General features: G+C 41.5%; 1 protein-coding gene across 1 annotated transcript in view; it reads right to left on the reverse strand.

Annotated features, from left to right (window-relative positions):
• TENM3 (teneurin transmembrane protein 3) overlaps positions 1 to 17,266 on the reverse strand; it is a 207,118-nt gene that overhangs the window by 22,351 nt on the left and 167,501 nt on the right. The window lies entirely within an intron of this gene.

Consider the following 17,266-nt stretch of genomic DNA (forward strand, 5'->3'; position numbering starts at 1 on the left):
TATTCTTTGAAGTGTGACCAAAATCCTCCTGCACATCTAATTTGCTGTTTCAAAGGGAACATGTTTGCTGATATTAAATTCCTTAGTATTCCTCCATATTTTCTACAGAGTAGATTTAATTTGCTGTTATATCAGTTTTAAGGTTTTGCTAACATACGGCCTCTATGGCACTACAATATGCATATCTATATCTATGTATAACATTTTGTAAGACAGTATGGATACATACATGTGTGTATTTGCATATGTAAAAATATTCTTTTAGTAACTTGAGGCATCTTCAACAAATTAATAAAATAAAAGCCCTTTTAAGAATTTCTTTTTCAAGGGGTTGACGTACATAAGGTAAATTGGAACTTAAATGCTGGCAGTGGAGATGAGAACCTATCTTGTCTATACTGATATTGTAATAATGGATGATATATTGAATGACGATTTACTATGTTTACTGGAGTAAGACGCAATAGTTCCTGACATTTAATTATTATTTGCTTTTTTATTTTTAGCATATAAATATAAGAGGAACTTATACTTTAAGTGTTAGGATACATTTTAAAAGCTGTCTTATGCTCATAAATATGCATTACAGATAAAGCATTTGACTAAAGGATTGAGTTTTTGTGACTTTTCTATTGGCAGCAGCACCAGAGAGAATTTCAAAAATGACAGTATCGTCTGACGAAAGCAAAAATAGAGCAAAATTCTAGATGAAAAACTAGAGGTTTCCTTGGAACAATATACTTAAGGTTGAATTTCAGGTTGTTACTACAGCTGCCTCATTACTAAAAGGTTCTAAGTGAAATGGAGACTTGAACCAAGTCCTCGTTAAAATAAGCCTGGATACAGAACTAACTAGCAGAGAAAAGATGCTATTCGAGAAAGACAAGCGTAACCAGAGGAGGGAAAAAAGTGGAAATAACAGGTGCAAATATGGGGTAGCAAGAGTGTACAGGAGGAAAAATGTACTTAAATGCCATTTTGGAATAAAAGGATAGAGAGGCTTTTTTCTTTTTCAATCTCATTTGTGAATGAGATTGAGAGCACGTAGAGCAGAGAAATTCATTTTTTAAAATGTGGTTGGTAATTAGAAGAAGATTCTAGGTGATGAAGACAGAAGATTCCGCAAGGGCCATGTCACAGCAGAGAGAAGAGGAAGGCGAGAGAGGGAGGCTGTTCAGTGCCCAGTGATGCACTGATCCCATTAGTTCAGTGGGGACAGTATCAGTCAGATCATGGGTTTGACTGACGTGATCTGACAACCTGCCACACTGCTCAGCCAGCGGCAGGGACGGGCACTCAGAAGGGAGAAGGGAGAGATGGAGACACAGAGAAAGCAAATGCACCATTAAGTGCAATCATTGTTTGGACTCACAAAAGGCAGAGCTGAAGAAACCCTCCCGCCAGCCCAAATGCCCCTGGTAGAATGGCACAAAGCAAAGAAACCCAACAGCGTTTATTGCTGTCATTGGCATCCTCCAGAAATTATTGCTCTTGAAGAAACAAATACACACAGGTTTATCTACATGGCAAGCAAAGCAGGATTGCAGGATTATTGATAAAACCAGCCTGAAGTTCAGTCCTAAGTTTGGTACAATTCTTGCATCACATTACACTTCTCATAGTATGGGTAGAACATACCACTGGGTTAAAAAGAAAAAAAAAAAGGACAGTCTTTGAATGTCCCCATGTAAAAGACAGAATTTGACATTGCATTCCTCTCCCTCCGTGCTTTCAGAGATGGAAAAATGACAATTTGTGGTTAGGTGACTTAGGTGCTCATTGTATCTCAAGACTGAGCTGTAATTGGAAGTGCCTGGCAGCTGACCCCAAGCCCACTCCTGTAAGTCACAGTGCCCGATTCAAGTCGGGAACTCTGGCTTTACGTGGACGATACCTCCCACAAGCGGCTTGCTCATTCATTGTCGCAGAGGTCACCGGCCTGTCCTTTTTCAACCCGTTGGCTGGTTTATATTTTCTCGCCCAAGTCTATCTCCAGCAGAAGCTTCGCCTTTCTCCTGTCGAAAGCATTTCTTCAGCCTTTGCCTTTGCCCTTTCATGGGCTCACCCCAGGTTCTGCTTCTTGCTGGGCAGGCATTCTGTATCACAGGGAACTAGGCACACAGAGATACGGCCTGGGACACTGAGTGTTCAGACCACCACCACTTTGGCACTTTGGGACATACAAATACAAGTAACCTTGGTGGGCAGGACGTGAGAAGGACAGAGGGTTAAGCTGGGATCTTAGGTTAGCCCTGGAAGTCCCGAATCTGTGCCTTCCAAGGAGTAGCTGAACCCAGCGTGGGCACTAAGAGCGCTGACATGTTTGCACCAGAGAGGCCAGAAAGGCTGCCCAGTGTCAGTCCTCTCACAGCGCCCACCTAACCAGCTACCCACATTTTCTGAATAGCCTTTATGCACAAATTAAATTGTGAGGATACTGTGATTACAGAGAGAAGCCTGGCTGAGGGGAGGCCATGGCATGTGACAATTTAACTATTAAAAATGATAGTATGGGAAGAACATGCCACTGGGTTAAAAAAAGGACAGTCTTCGAATGCCCCCATGTAAAAGACAGAATTTGACATTGCATTCCTCTCCCCTCCTGGCTTTTAGAGATGGAAAAATCTCTATGCCCTGTGAATGCTCAGGTCATCAGAGTGATCAGGGTGCAGGAAGAAGAGACGTTTTCATGCTGGCGTTTTTGAGGAAGGGCCACATCAAGGAGGGAACCAGGCCAGGCCTTGAAGGAGATTGGGATTGAGACGAACAGCTCACTGCAGCTAGAAGAACCATGAGGGTAAGAGCGCAGGGGGCAGTGGGGACATTTAAACATACCAGAGATAGAAAGGACCTAATTGCAGTGTGAGCTCTTTATTTCTTTTTTTTTTGAGTTGGAGTCTCACTCTGTCGCCCAGACTGGAGTGCAGTGGCCGCTCCCGGCCACCGCAGCCTCGACCCGCCGGGCTCCGGCGATCCCTCCGCCTCAGCCTTCCGAGTAGCTAGAACTACAGGCACGCACTACCATGCCCGGCTGATTTTTGATTTATTGTAGAGATGAGGTCTCGCCAAGTTGCCCAGGTGGGTCTCGAACCCGCGGGCTCAGGCAATCCACTCACCTCAGCCTGCCAAAGGCACGGGATTACAGGCTGAGCCACCAAACCCGGTGTTATTTCTTTTTTTTTTTAACCAGATGTTTTATTTTTATTTTTTAAAGTATTTTGCCTCCAAACAAACCTTTTACAGAAGGATGGAAAGAATTCAGATTCTCCAATCCAGAAACAGAGGCTGAGAAAAGCCTATGAGATTAGGAAGGGTTTGCATATGAGGATTAGAATGAGTTTCCAAATCTGAATCAAGGGGGTTTTATGACAGTAGTTTCTTTCTATCACAGTTTTATGGAAATGTGTGATTTCTTTAAAAGGGACAGATCTTTAAAGGCAATAAATAAAGCTTTTATGAAAAAATTTTCGATGTCATCATTATTGATTTTTTTTCATTTCAGTGTGGATCAGTGAAAATTCTCTCACAGATGAGCACCTATGTCAACAGAAAGGAAAACAAGATGAATGGGAGACATTAAAATGACCAGGGGCTCCTGATAAGGGAGTGCGAGCAAATAAGGCATCCCAGGTGACTCTCGGGTACTTCTAGAAACAGCAGGCTAACTCTTCTTCACCTTGACAAGAATAGGAAAACGACTGGCCAGCAAATGGCTGACTGTCCTCTGAAATACTTTGACCCTAGGTCCTAAGAGAGACCTTTCCATCAACTAGATACGCCTCTGGACATGTTCTCTGCTTATGTGCAAGTTTGTGGCTCAACTTAACGCTGTTTGGTCTTAGTGGTGAACTAGCCCTGCCCAGCTAGTATGTAGATGGAGACGTAGTTTTCTTTTATTAGCTGTTTGAATTGACAATGCAATAGGCTCCAGGGAATTTGAACAGAACATCGACTTCATGCCCTCCATGGCACTCATCTGGCCTTAGCCTCATCGCTTCAAATGCATAACACAGCACATTCCTTTCTGCTCCCACTGACCCCTCTTCACAAAGGACTCTTGCTGGAAAAGACACACTCCCTTAGGCTCTTGGTGACCTGCTGTTCTTTCACTGATGAGATGCCCTTATGTGATGCTTATCTACTTGTTTGTCTTTAATTTTGATTGCATTTTTGCCTAGACTTGCTGTCTTAGCCTTTGTGGTATATTTTAAAATCTCTTTTTAAGTTTTCTAAGCAGTGAGATCATTGACAAATGCCTTAGAGAGTTGCTGCCTCAGTTATTCGTAACTGAAAATGCTTTATTCATCCTGAAGTAGAATTTTTTTTTCCCTCTCCCCCTTCCAGACATGAAGTTTCCAGCTCCTCATTTCTCCTAAGTAGTGTCTCTCGGATATTTCTCTTTCCATTCCCAGGGCTGCCCTAGACTTTGAAAACAGGCCTACCTGCCTCTTTCCATACTCACTGATACCACATTAATCTTCTGAAATACCACGATTATAATACTTCTCTGCTTAAATGTCTTCAGGAGAGCCTCCACTGAGAGGAATATCAGCGGAGTTAGATTGTTACCAGTCCAATGTCAACAGACTATTGATATTGCAAATTTATTCAGGTGGAAACAATTTGCAGTTCTTAATAACTTTCCTTAAAACTTGGTAACAGGAGTATTTATTGTCTTCACTGCTTCTCCATAAAATGGCTTCCTTAGCCAAATGTTATGTTTTCAAAATTGTCTTCTGTTTCTGAGAAAAATATATGAAAGTCAGGGCAGGACTTGGGAGAACCACATAAACCAGAGCAGCGAAGCAATTCTAATGCTGGAGAAATGGGGTTCTTTTGAGGGGTGATATGTTCTTTGACCCTTTTGAGGACTGATTTGTGAGTTGGTCAATATTGAATTGGGCTGTCTGAAAGTTGAAACCAACTCCTGCAGTTACACATACAATGTTGGCAGTGCCTTCCCCAAATCCCTGTTCTTTATGCCTAGGCAAGAGTGAATGAGAGCCTGCAAAATGTGTGTTTCCTCACTTGGCTTCCTCCAGTCAAAACTAAGCCTGTTCTGAAGAGGCAAAGCAGCAGGATATGTTGGTTTGGGTTCTCATTGGAGGTCTCTGGAATGGGATAAATGTGATAAATGTTTGTTTAGTCCTGACTGGCCCTGGCTTGTCTTCCTCAGGGCCATCCCAGAATTAGCCTACTTTGAACAACAGTTAGTAGGGTTATATGGGTTTGCGTTCAGACTTGAATCCCAGCAAGGACTTCCATGAAGATTAACTTACTTAACCTGTCTTTCTTCCTTCCTATCTCTCTCTCTCTCTCTCTCTCTATCTTTCATCTTTCTCTCTCTCTCTATCATCTAACTACCTATCATCCTTCTAACTTTCTTTCTATCTATCACCCATCCACACACACATTATACAGAAGAAAAATCTTTTTTTCATCTAACAGAGTTCCTTAGGTTCAAATTTCTTTCTATAGTTTAATAATCACCATCACCACCACCAACAAAAACATCCCCCCAATCTTGTCATCTGTCATAGCCAATGGTTTTCCCACAATGCTAATCTGTAACAACCTCTTATCTGTCATTGAAGTAAAGTAGAACAAAATTACTAAACAGATTAAACTATAACTGAGAATGTTGGCATTAATCAGTCCTTGATCCTCGTGCCCGATGAGGGACATGTGTACACATAGCAAAAACAGAACCAAGCCTCATTTAAAGGTCTAATGGCGGACTGACTTGGAACCCTACCTTGGAACCCTAATAGCAATAATATGATTTGTAAGATGAATGTCATAAGATTTTACATTTAAATATTCTGGGAATGAGCCAGATAGAATGCTCTCATAGATGCATTTCTTTACATTTTAGATAATATCTTTGAATTCAGTAGAATGTCGTAAGACATCCTCAAAAATCAGGATAGAAAATGCAAAATGCTTCCATCACCAAGGAAAGTAGAGCAATCAGCCTTCTCCCAAATCACGGGATCATCTGATACTCAGTTGACTGCAACCTACATATGATAAAAAAAAATGACAGGGAAAATGCAAAATAAGACCCCAAGTATGGTTTTACATGATTTTGGTCTTGAGTACTAAGAGACTCTTGATGAGAAAGGGTTGAGAATTGTATGGGAGGGGGTAGGTAACAACAAAGTAAATGTCTGCTGCTGCTTCATTTAATTAGGAGGGTCTTGCTGACGGGGCAAATGCTGACCTGTGCTTTGCTCCATAAAACCAGAAAGGGTAGCAGTCTGCAGTCAAGCTGCTATTCTCCTTTTTTTCCCAAACCCTCCAGCTAACATGAGTTCAGAAGCATGTAGACAAGGGCAGATCTTCCCTCCCGCATCTCTGGTCCAGCTCTTTTGAACACTGAGCATAGTGATAGATGGTCACAGAAATGACATTTTTTCAGGGATCAAGTTTTTAAAAAAGTGACCCAATGCCTTACATAGTCATTACCACATCAGGGAGAACTGACAAAGTGATAATGCCCAGCTCTGAAATTCATAGGCCTTGAAACAAGGGCATCCAAGTCAGGGCGGTCCAGAATTCGTTCCCTTAGTGTTTAAAGGATGCTGGGTTAGCTATTATTAAAAGAAGGATCACATTTAAGGCAGTCTGTTTTGTTTTTAATTGTTCATTGACTGAGGAAGGCTGACAGGGTTGGGACACATTTTATTTGCTGAGATCTCAGCCTTGACATGGAAGCTTGCTAGACGATGGCCAGGAAGTTTTTACTCCAAAGAATCTGTAAAACAGGATTGTGTATGCCCTCCTGGATTCATTCTATGGGGCTGAAAGTGCTCAGAGGACAGACGCCCCTTTTCTTCTGTCCCCTTGGTAGTCTGGTGCCTGTTCAGCCACACCCAAGCCCGCACCTAGGAAATGGCTGAGAAGTAAAGCCAGGACGGGTGAGGGCTGTGGAGGTGTCTGAAAGTTACAAAGTAGGAAAAAATTCCATTTGGAAAGATAAATTTTATTTTTTATAATACATCACCAGTTTGACCAACAACATAACGCATCAGATACCAGGTTTGACTGACATGCAATACATACAACTATTTTAGCAAAGAAGACCTGGTCACTTTGGTTCCGTGGTTCTTTTGGAGTAAACCCTGAGAAGGGCCTATGAGAAGCTGTAGAGAAACTGCAGAATTACAGATTTTCTTAGAGAATGAAGCGATTTTTAATAACTAAGGAGCCTTTCATTTTCTAGGGGAAGGTTTATCAGTCCAGAGAGGTGTGCGACTAGCCCAAAGTCACATAGTTAGGAGTAAATGGCCCAATCAAAACTGGAACTCAGGCTTTTAGTTTAGTCCAGTGCCTTTTCCAATCAGCCTCCATTGCCTCTCAGAAAAACAGCAGAGGACAGAAAGAAAGCCGCATCGAGGAACTAGAAATGTCAGTGACTTGGAAAATGGAAATATACAGGAAGCAAAAACAATAGCTGTCGGATAGTTTCAGAATCTAAGGTGAGAATATATACAGAGACTAACCTATTCATGAGCTTTAAGAGAGAAAATGATCACTTATAAGTGGTCCCTGAACATTTACCATAATACTATAAGAAAGGGATTGGCAGTAGTGGGATACTGCAGGGGTAGGGGAGAGGCCACAACATCAATAAGGGTATCTGATCTCAAACCAGGCAAAGTGGGGACCAAAGGGAGGCCCAAACTTTACCTGTACGATGTCCACTTATTTATACCTAATCCTGAATTGTACCCCACATCTTTCTCTTTTTTTTTTTGAGTTGGAGTCTCACTCCGTCGCCCAGGCTGGAGTGCAGTGCACACTCATGGCCACCCCAGTGTCGACCTGCTGGGCTCTGGTGGTCCTTCCACCTCAGCCTTCCAAGTAGCTGGAGCTATGGGTGTGCGCTACCATACCCAGCTAATTTTGATGTATTGTAGAGATGAGGTCTCGCCAAATTGCCCAGGCTGGTCTCGAATCCACGGGCTCAGGCAATCCACTTGCCTTGGCCTCCCAAAGTGCTGGGATTAACAGGCTGAGCCACCGAGTCCAGCCTGTAATCCACATCTTAAATAAAATGAAATAAAAGAGAGAAAATGAATGCTGTACAAAGTACAAAAAGCAAGGGAATGCAGAGGAGTGATCACAGGCAGTTAAGGAGCAAAAGGGAATAAAGGAAGGAAATCAAATACAGAAAGTGATGTCATTTCCAGGGGGAGGCACAGGTTTGAAAAGCTAAAAAAATTAGGGGCACTGCATCCAGTAGCAGAAAGCAGATACTTAAGTATTAACACAGCCATTGTGTTTATTATTAAGCTACGACAAACTCCGGTCTGTAAGTTCATCTATTCACACATTTCCCCCACCACTTGCAAACACGGCTTCTACATTCCTTTCCAAGGTGATTTTATTCTTACTCCTAGTTTCAATTTTCTCAAGAGCTCTCACATCCATATCTCTGGAACTGGCTGCTTCTAAGTTCCAAGCAGACATCTTTGATCACATACTAGGCTGTGCCATGATGACCTCAAGTTCATAATTTCCAAATCTGAATCCACTGTCTATCTGCCAACCTACAGTTCTTCCCTGTACCTCCCTGCCCACTTAATCGCCCCAGTTGGGAAAACAGAAACTCCTCCTAGATCCTCTTTCTCTGCCACCTCTTACATTCAGCATCGTTATATTTCATCTCCTAATGATTACTCTACTTCTCCTGTCTCCTGACTTTCCTTTTCTTTTCCAACCTTTGACTTTTCGACTTAAGCCCCTCCTAACATTGTCACCAGACTGACCATGCTGCTTCCCTGTCTACCCAGGATAGAAGATCTTCGGCATGGCAGATGCCCTACTGGTACAGCAGCACCATCATCCTCTTGTCCCAACTTCCCCACACAGCCCATGCACCTGTCATTCCCAGTTGCACGCTCTTTCCAAAACCTGCCAACTCTGCTTCCTGTGTAAGTGCTTTCCTCTGGCACAGAATAATCTACCTCTTCTTGGCAACCTTTATTCACACCTTCCAAGTCTGAGCTTAAAAATGACCTCCTAGCCGGGCTCGGTGGCTCAGCCTGTCATCCTGTGCCTTTGGGAGGCTGAGGTGAGTGGATTGCCCGAGTCCGCGGGTTCGAGACTCGCCTGGGCAGGCGAGACCTCATCTCTTCAATAAAATCAAAAAATCAGCCGGGCGTGGTAGCACACGCCTGTAATTCCAGCTCCTCGGAAGGCTGAGGCGGAAGGATCGCCGGAGCCCAGCAGGTCGAGGCTGCGGTGGCCGGGAGCGGCCACTGCACTCCAGTCTGGGTGACAGAGTGAGACTCCAACTCAAAAAAAAAGACCTCCTTTGGGAAGTTCTCCTTGCCTCATTCCTGTCCCCAGTCCCCAGTCTGATCCAGATGACCCTCCTCAGTACCTCCACAGCAGGTCAAGCAAATCTCTGTCTTAGCACTTACGTTTTCATTATTTAACTTATCCATCGCCCCAGTGGACTCTAAGTTTCTTGAAAGGAAGGAACACATCTTTCATCTCTGCATTCTCCTGAATCTAAGGCCAGTACCTGGCACATGATAAATTCTTACTGAATGAATGAGCGCATGAGTGTATCATTGAATGCCAGGAAATGAGTGAATAAACAGGAAATGCTTGATGATCAAAAAGCACAGACCAAATTCCCGCCTTATCAAAGCCTAAGAGGCTTGACGTAAATTAATAATTTCCCAATTAGTTTGCCTTTGCAAAAGAGCACTGAAGAGACTTTCATTTTCGTTTAGGGGGCATAACTGCCTTTGAAAGAAGTGCTACCCAGAGGACTGGTGTTGCCTGGACCGGTGCCATATGGGACAAACCATGCCTGTGGGGACACCCTTGTGTTAAGGAGAATGAGATACATTTTAAAAGTTAAGTGACAAAAATGAAGTTAAAAAGTCAGAACTCTATTAAGTTGACAAAGTATAAATGAACTAATCTTTAACTGAAGATGCACACACAGACGTGAATATGAGGATACACACTGCTGGGTCTAGCCTTTCTCCTAGCTCTCATCAATAACCACAGCATACACTCATTGTGACCTTCCTCTAGGTTTTAAGGCTTTAAGGCTTAGTCATCCTGAATGTTTCTGGGCTTCTCGAGAAATAGTCTGATCCATTCAGATACTCAGCCATTTTGCTCCTCCAGGTTATAATATTTCTGTATTCTTTCTTTCTTTTCCATAACTCTAGCTGATCCAGCTTAAAAACAGCATCGGTAAATGAGTGCTTTCTTTTAATTTCAGGCAAACCTTCTGCTTGCCTTTATTAGAACTGGGTTCTTTCTTTTTTTCATAGAGTTTGAAACAGAACGAGGTCTTTCTTCTAGCTGATGGTTGACTTACATTCCTTAAATGCTTACATTAGTTGAATAACTACTTCCTTTAAATAAACCAAGTTTTTCAGTCTTCACTTTTTATATACTGTTTTTCATTAAAAGGCCCAGCAATGTGAACATCTTAATTTATATTAGACCCACACTCTTAAAATACAATTAAAGAGAACAAAAACTGGTTTTCAGGAAGAGCTACAAAGTGGTCCTTCTTTACATAAATATTTTCCAGAAGTTTGGGAGGACTCACTTGAAGAACCATATATTCGCCAAACTTTAGGGTAAACTTGAAATCTAGGAAATCTGTCTTGAAGTGTTGGATGGGTGGGATGTTAAGTGAGAAGTTAGGGACTCTCAGCATTTAGAGCAGGGGTCCCCAGCCCCTAGGCTGAGGACCGGTATTGTTTTGCTGCCCGTTTGCAACAGGCCGCAGAGCAGGGGGTGAGCAGAGGGCGAGTGGAACTCTGTCTTCTGTCAGATCAGTGGCAGTATTAGATTCTCAGGGGAGTGCGACTCCTATTGTGAACTGCGTGTGCGAGGAATATAGGTTGTATGTTCTTTATCAGAATCTAATGCCTGATAATCTGCCCCCTCCATGCCCCCCGACCCTATTTGTGGAAAAACCGTCTTCTGAAACCGGTCCCTGACTCCAAAAAGGTTGAGGACTGCTGACTTAGAGTGACTTGAAGCACGTGGGTAGTACCCTCAGCCATCCCAGATCCTTCATACTGGGTTCTCCATTTGTAGCCTCAAGGCATTCTGAAACCATTCCAGGATCTTGGCATATAGGCAAAGGGTGTTCTCTGGGTTGAACACCCTGGGAGGCTGGGGTGTTAGGGTAGCGAGGAGTGAGGGTTGTTGGGGTTACTTTTATTTTGATATCATAGGAAGGAGCACAGAGATGCTGAAAAATCTCTAGAAAATATCCAATGGTCAATCTTCAGTTCTGCGATTATAAAAAATAAAGAGCTCTCTCACACCGGTTATCCATTTGCAAATTTCTTGCTTTATTAAAAATATTCACTTAACATGGCTAGTGTATGTAACTCAGTCTTGGGGTTAGTCATTTGCTAGTCATTGTGGGGAGGGAGCATTAAAAGATAGGAGGCCGTCAGATCATTTCTCTAGTCTAGACAGTTGCGCCATGAGTTGAAAAGAGGAGACTGGGCACTTGTGGAAGCTGCTTTTGCTCTCGAACCTTTATGTAGCCAGTTAGCCCATCTAGAACATTCACGTGCTAAATGGAACTTCCTGCAAGAGTGAACACAGCCGTGCAACTGTTGATGTACTCCAAGGACACAGGTGATATGCTGGGAAAATCTGACTGATCTGTTTTTCTGGGATTTTTTTGAATAATCTGAAAAACACACAATCCCCCCATTCCCCTTTCTCCTTCGAAACCTGGATAGAACTAATTATTTTTAAAAACAAGACTGCAGAAAGGAGCTGGAATAAATAAAATGCTAATGAAAGTATTGCCTTAACAGTGTTCAGGTTAATGATGGAAATGGACAACAGCCACTTTATCCAGGTGCCTATTCATTTTTTACTAATGTCCTGGGAAATATACATTTTGGTTAGAAATTTAAGGCAAAATTATCACAGTTACATAAAACAGCAAAAATAGAAATCCACTTTAGAATCCCATGATTTTTAGTGATCTGTTTAAAAATATCTTACAAATCATTAGCTTCTTAAGTGTTTCCTTCCATGAAGAAAGAAAAAAGTAGAAGAAAAATAAAGGAAGAGGCTGAGCACCATTTTTAGATTATATGTATAAAATGGGCTGATTAGTTCTTAATGCAGCTTTTGGCAGAAAAAACCAAGGACATATGGTTTCAGTGTATTTTTAGGGTTGGATGTCGGATGCCCATAGAACCTTTCAGTTTGTCCCATGAAGATCCCTCCAGAATTCTCCTGACATCAGAAGCTATTACAGTGATGCTCCTGTAAGGAGAACACAGCGTGACATAGCATTTAAGCGTGATTCAGTGTCAACAAGAAGGGACACATCTTCTCGATCTGGAATAATTATCACTGGGTTTTCCTCCATGACTTGAGCTTTCTGTCCACCGTTCTGAATTTGAGATGTCTTAGGTGTAGCTCAGGGACCATTGGCACTGCCGTCTCCCCTTCTCTGAGATCTGTCCTCTGATATGCTCCTGGAGCATCAGAACTGATGTCAGTAGGGGCTGTGGGTTTGCCATGAGTGCAGAGTTAAGTTCATTATAAAAAGAAATAATTCTGAAGCTCGTTTTTGAAATTGTGAAGCTTGAGTGAGGTACAATAAAGCACCCAAATGAGAAGCTGGAGACCCATACATGCCTACATAAATGTGCAAAAGCTGAGACTCATTTACTTGCCCCATGAACCTGAATACAGCTCACAAAAGATCACTGTCAGATCTACAAATACGGAGCTCCAAATATGCAAAGTCCCAAGATTAAAAACAAAACCCTGCCACTAACCTGCTGGTGTGCCACGTGCGTATCAGCCAGTATCCCTGGCTCTTTCTCATGTTGTCTTCTTTAAAGAGCCTCCAGATGTGCGTCAACGATTTGTATTTTATGTGGGTAAGCAAGCAGAGAACTGTGAAACGCCATTTACTAGTAAATAATTTATTCTATAATTTATCCAGTCAATACACTGTATTTCCTTTTGTGGACATTCAAGCATGAGGACTGCAGTCTCTTTTTGGGTCTCCATTTTTAAAAATAATACATTTTTAGCAGGTGAGACCTTTTTGGTCTCCCTAGAATTCCACCAGCTGAGGAATTATAATGTACGGCAGTTGTTTTTAAGTGGTGTGAAGAGCAGCATGGTACAGTTCGTAATACTAAGGGATGTGTAACGAGGCTTATCACACTATCCTCACACAAGGGGACCCCATTAGCTAGTTGGGGTCCTTTCTACAGCCCAGCAAGTCAATGGAAGACGAGGTCACAGACTAGAGGACTTATTCAGTCAGGAATAAATAATTATTCAGCTCATGAAACATATTAGTCGACCTCAGTGACTTCAGAGCTGAGTTAGAAACCAGCAGATATCTACTGTGGTCTTCGGCTGTACCACCTAGTAGCATGGCTGAAAAATATTGGCCCCTTCTCTAGTGAATCACAATGGAGGTATAATAATGACAAGTCACACGGGGAGACATTGCTGCCAGGGAGAAGCCGCTATCTCTAGTTTCTGAGCTGACGGTTCTCATGCTTAAGAAACCATCTGTGTACCCTGAAGAATCGCCCTGGCCTACTTTATTGGTGACTGACAAGAACCTCCAGCTGGGAATCAGGTTTCCTCCTAGAATCTTATTTGATACCAGGTACAACAATAATAGACTTTAACTGCATTTGCATGGGAAACGCCTTCTGTCTTCACTACTTAACACTGACATTTCAGAAACAAGTGCTGTCAATGTGAAGTCACTTTTTTGGTTTAATTATTTGAATCACAGATCAACTGAGGAAGTCCTTATTTTATAAAGCAAAAGACAGCAAGCAAAAATATCATATTGTAATACATTAAAATATCAACAACAAAAATTGGTAGCATTAATATTCTCAACATTAACTATTGGTACAGATGTCTGAACTAATCAGAAAGCAAGAGAGCATTTATATGGTATTCAACGGAATTTTGGCAAAAGCCAGCTGTAGGTTCCATCAGACTCTTCTCTAAAAATGAATATTCACCTGTCTATGTCTTTGATATATCTTCTATTCATCTCTTTATTTAACAAACAGCTATTGAGAGAGTTCTAGATGCACTGCAACATTCCAGAAGTTGTGGGAGCCACAGAGATAATGAAAGTTTGTATTTTATGAAATACTTTCACATTTCATTTTGTATTTGTGCCAATAGAGTGACATGCTAATGGTACACTAAAGTATGTACCAGGAAATAAAATAATGAAATAAAAACATGTAAGGTAAGTAATTTGAGCTAATTCTCTTTTCAATAAAAAACTTCTTTGGAAGGAACTATGACAAGTATATTTTTATCATCGGCAAATTTATTGATTCCAGAGCTTTCTCCATCTGTTTCTATCTATGAAAGCTTTAATCTCAAGGCTTTTTAGACACTAGGCTAGCTAGAAAACAGGCCACATACAAATGGGAATTTGGTCTGAAAGGTTTAATTTCTCTGTGTAAGGTATTTGTGCAGAAAGATGATTATAGAGCATGTATCAGAGCTCAAGGGACTGGAGTCATGAAAGTCATAAAAAAGTCGGGTTTGGTGGCTCAGCCTGTCATCCTGCGCCTTTGGGAGGCTGAGGTGAATGGATTGCCTGAGCCTGCGGGTTCGAGACCTGCCTGGGCAACTTGGCAAGACCTCATCTCTACAATAAATCAAAAAATCAGCTGGGCATGGTAGCGCATGCCTGTAATTCCGGCTACTTGGAAGGCTGAGGCGGAAGGATCGCCGGAGCCCAGTAGGTCGAGGCTGCGGTGACCGGGAGCGGCCACTGCACTCCAGTCTGGGCGACAGAGTGAGACTCCAACTCAAAAAAAAAAAAAAAAAGAAAGTCATAAAAAACAGGTGTTTTTCAGTGAGGAATGGTGATTTTTTTTCCCACCATGGTCTCCTTGTGGTTCTTGTAACACTGGCCTTTGTCAAAACTGTCAAATCCCTTCTCTATGAACTTACTAAGTGCCCTTATAAGGTCTATATTAGACACGAAGACATGCAGTACTATAAAAAATGAAGGGAAATATCACAGATAGGTACTAATGTTCTGGGAGTCTGCCAGCTCACCAACAACTACAAAAACAAAGGCAGTCAGCCAGGGCTTCAGAGGCTCCTGTTGCCTCCATTAGGATATTCGTGTCCCACCGATGCCCAGTTCAGAAGATGACAAGCAGAAACTCTGTTGTCAAGGCTCTGATGAGTAGCAACAAGGGTTGGGCTTGTCCCTTAATGATCTAGGACTTACACAGACAAGGTGTGCTGCTCTAGCAGAATACAGAGGGTGCTTTGGGAGGGGCTAGCTGATAATGAAACCCCCAAATCCTTTTCTTTTTGTGTACTTGCTTTTGAATATGTTTTAAAATTTCTGCCCCTTGGAAGAGGTGGGTCTTTACTCTCTCACAGCTAAATTCTAAGAAGGTATGGGAAGAAAAAATGATCATTTGTCATTCTGACATGATGATCCTCATTCCTTGGGCTAAGTGTGCTATTTTAATATGCTGTTTTGCAAAATGCATAAAGGTTTCTCAGATGTTTTTAAGTCATGTCTTTGCTGCATCTAGATGATATCTAGAAGAAAAGTCACAAAACAATGCTTTTTAAAAACAATATTTCTGTTATTTTTTAAAGAAATGTTATTTTGCAAATACTTGTTTATTAAACCACAATTTTCTTAAAAAAATATATAATTGGGAGGATTATATTTGGTAAAATATTTTAATAATGCTTTTTGGAATAGTTGCCTTTACTGTAGTTTATCAAGTTATCAGATTTAATAGCTATACTTTAAATATGATATGTAATGAGTTAGTATTAGTGAAAATATGCATGTGGTATGCTTCAATTAATTAAAACGTTTCATTTTTAAAAACAATTGTCTTGCCAACCTAACCCCTTCTTTAAGTTATCTTGCTGTCCAGACCAAGCCTGGTATTCTCAAAGGGTGTGTGTTACTAGAGATATGTCTTCTTTGTGCAGTAACATTTTTTTTACAACGTAAAAATGTAAATTTGTTTGTACCATCCCATATCAATTCCAAAGGAGTTTCCCTAATTTTCCAAACTTGGATAAAATTCACGTGTAGGCCACAAGTAAACCATTGGATCTGCTGCAGGAAGTTCATGTGTCAGTAGCAAACTGTACAATGAACTTCTGTGCAGTGTCAGTTCCTGGAAACAAATAAGGACACATTCAAAAATGGCCCACAGAGCAGGGCTGGAGTCCTAGACTGTACTAGAAACTTATTTCTCTATTTTCCCCCCTGCTTTCAACTAAACTGAAGCCCTATCAATGCTGCCATCACCTCCTGAAGATCTTATAATCAGAGCAGCTCTCCTGCCCAGTCTCATCTGATGGGAGCACTCTGCCTGTGCTCTTTTTTTGCCTCGTTGGCAATCTAGCCTGCTATCACTTTGAAAACAGTGCAAAGGAAGTGCTTTCCATTAACTTCCAATTTATTCCTTTCCTATTGCGATCCTAAAATGAGCACAAGGAATGCTAAGAACAGAATTTTAATGTAATTCAATTGAAAAGGTTTGTTCCTCTGACAAAATCATGCTGCTGGGTAACATTCATTTTATTAAAAGGGAATCTGTCAAAAAGGAAAAGCAATTCAAGCTACAGGAACACTAAGCTTTATGTATAAGATCCATTCCAGAAAAGGTGTACAGAAAATATTTGTATACTGAGTCATTTTTTCTACCGACTCTTATTATAATCTTAGAGGTATGTGCCTACAGAAAATACTTTTTCTTCAGCAGATCATTGTAAAAGTCACACTAAGGAACTCAATGTTCATTTCCAGAACTATTTTGCATTTGTCAACATGTCATCTCTGCCCATCTAATTTCCCCTCGTGGCTTGTGCCATGTTCATCGAGTGAACCAGCAATTGAGAACGATTTTACACATACATTCATTGCAGAGTACATATACCATAACATATTCAATCACTCATTTTCATCGCATTTGTAATGTGACTGCTCAGACAGCATGGTGGCAGGGCCACTACCCCACCTAGCTTCTAGAAAAACTGGCCAAATGAGCCTCACACCTTCTCGTACACTTTCAAATGAAGAAAGGCAGGTTCTGATTTGCATTTAGCTGTGAGACTTTGAAGATGCCATTTAACTTTTCCACTAACTGATTATAAAACGTTAAGCCCTTCTATGTAATCGGCAAAGTTTACCGTGTTTTTAGAGTTTTTCTTCAATGAAGGCCCCTAACAAAGTCAGCTTTATCAG

Source organism: Carlito syrichta, unplaced genomic scaffold (assembly GCF_000164805.1).
Source record: "Carlito syrichta isolate Samal-C Ts95f unplaced genomic scaffold, Tarsius_syrichta-2.0.1 Scaffold302931, whole genome shotgun sequence".
NCBI lineage: Eukaryota > Metazoa > Chordata > Mammalia > Primates > Tarsiidae > Carlito > Carlito syrichta.